The sequence below is a fragment of the Arachis ipaensis genome, chromosome B09, assembly GCF_000816755.2.
Source record: "Arachis ipaensis cultivar K30076 chromosome B09, Araip1.1, whole genome shotgun sequence".
NCBI classification, from domain to species: domain Eukaryota; kingdom Viridiplantae; phylum Streptophyta; class Magnoliopsida; order Fabales; family Fabaceae; genus Arachis; species Arachis ipaensis.
The window spans coordinates 131,129,789-131,132,277 of record NC_029793.2 but is presented as its reverse complement, the minus strand read 5'-3'; positions in this window follow the sequence as shown (position 1 = coordinate 131,132,277).

Here is a 2,489-nt window from a genome sequence, read left to right as displayed (position 1 = left end):
TAGTCGGTGGTCGATATATTCTTATGTATAAATCATAAATACTTTTTAAAATTAATAGTTTTATATTTATGTAATATAATTAAAAATAATTTGACATACTTTTTTTACATATCAAAATTAATATTAGTATATAAGTTTATAACTTACATGAATTTAAGTCAAATATAAAACACATGGATACAAAAATAAATTTATGTAAATGAACATTCTTTTATTTGAATAATTTTTTTGTTCACTTCACAATACTCATTTTATCTTAATATGCATTGTCTATACTAGTTTATTTTATTTTTTATGTCTTTAGTAAATATTCTCTTAACAATAAATAATATTAATAATTTAAAATTATTGTTCATACTATTGTTATTTAAATATTTTCTTAATAATAAATACTAAAATTCAATACCACAATTTATATAACAAAAATTAGACACAGATGTAATTAAATTCAATTTCTAAAAATTGTATAATTATATTTTTATTTTTATTTAAGTAAAAGAATTCATTAACCAATAATCCAAAGCCCAATTAACTTTTGTCTCTAACATTATATTTAGCTGGTCCAAGTCCAACACTAACTTAGTTTTTCACAACACCACAATATAAACTGCTTTAAATGTGCACTATCATTTGTACAACAAGAACATCAAGCCACATTTTAAAAAAATCCACTCAGTTAACGAATTGGTTGATACTCATATCACGGTGTTTAACATCTTCGCATAAACACATCAAAAGATGCCTTTATAATCTCCACCACTAACTGTTTTATTCATTATATCCACAATAAAAAAATTAAAGAATACTAGTATGTTAATAAAATATAATGACATATGTGAAAATCTTCTTATAGGATCAGGTAGGAGCGTAAAAAATACCCAATGGGTAGAGTTATAGACTTCTATAGTAGTGTAGATTTTCAATACCCACATACATATGGTCTGATTGGAAGTTCAAATATTAAAGGTCCATATGTTGCCACTAGTCTGGTACATAAGTAGGCTAGACAGCATAACTGAAATCATCATAAAAGCTCCCTAATTAAAATAACAAAATCATTGTTATTAGGATATATTTGACGAATAGAAACTTTATAATAATATATAGTTTCCGAAAAATAGAAATTAAGAAAACTTTATACATGATCACATTATGTCGCTATTCACGGATGAAATGATTTGAATAATTGACCATATATATCACATGGAGTCCGGGAAGGACAGGTAAGGGTTTTAGATTAGTACACAAATTAATCTTACCGAACCGTATAAATATAAGTCACTAAAAGAACTTAGACCGTGAAAACGGGACATTTTGTTGCTTTAATTTCATTTTGGTGCAGCCAATGAATATAAGTCATTTACGATTAGGGGCTTGTGAGTGGGTAAGGGTGATAGTTTAGAAGCTAAGCATGAAAGAAAGAAAGGGCAAAGTGGTTGATGGATTGGGTGAAGTGAATAAGGGTGATGGCCATTAGAGGATCTGAAAGGCCAGGTTCCCAAATACCCACTCATACGCGGCATAGGGCACGCGTGTTTCTGTTCCATTTTCAGAACCCACCTGGTATATTCCATGCTTACGTCACCCATTATCTTCTTTCACCCTTCAATATCAAACTCAACTTCAACAGATAAGGCTTCATTTTTTTTTTCCGGGTTTAAGCTAGATTCATCAATGAATTTTATAACTATAAATCAAACAAATTGATTATCTAATTAATTAATAATAAAATGTTAATGTGCATAGTTAATCATTTTTGTTACGATAGTCTATCAATTAATTAACTCAAATGATACTAACTTTATCAAACTCAATTTGTTTTCTAAAAAATCTTAAAGGACAATTTTATAGGTTTAAATTATTCAATTTTGTTCGAGTCACCAAAAAAATTATTCAATTTTGTTCTTTAAGGTAGTGTTTATTTTGAGGTATTGAGATAAAGATTGGGAGATTGAGACACAGTATCATATTTATTGGTTCAGAGATTGGTATTAAAATTTCTGTTTTTGTCTCCAAAATTTCAGAATACCTCAAAAAAGTAGTAACATAGGAAACTAAAATTTTTAGAGACGGAGACTGAAACTTTAATAATATTTTATACCTAAAATACCTTCATTTCAATTAATTAATTCTAATTTTATCCTTTGTGTAAATTAAATTAGAATTTTATTCTTGTTCACTTTGCATCAAACAAAATACTAAAATTTATTTCAATCTCTATCTTTTAATCTCTGTCTTTCAATCTCAATATTTCAGCCTCTATTTTTCTACCAAACGTTACCTAAGAGATCAATTGAATCTTTCATATATATCTTTACTCAACTAATTAATAAATTACTACTTACAACAATTTCTAGCTACTTGTATATAAAGATAAAGATAAATTGAGTGCAATCGAATCAAACTTAGTTTAACCTGGATCTATAAAAATTAAAACCAACTTATTCACAATTAAATTGAACCTAATTGTAAAATTTAATCCCATCTCG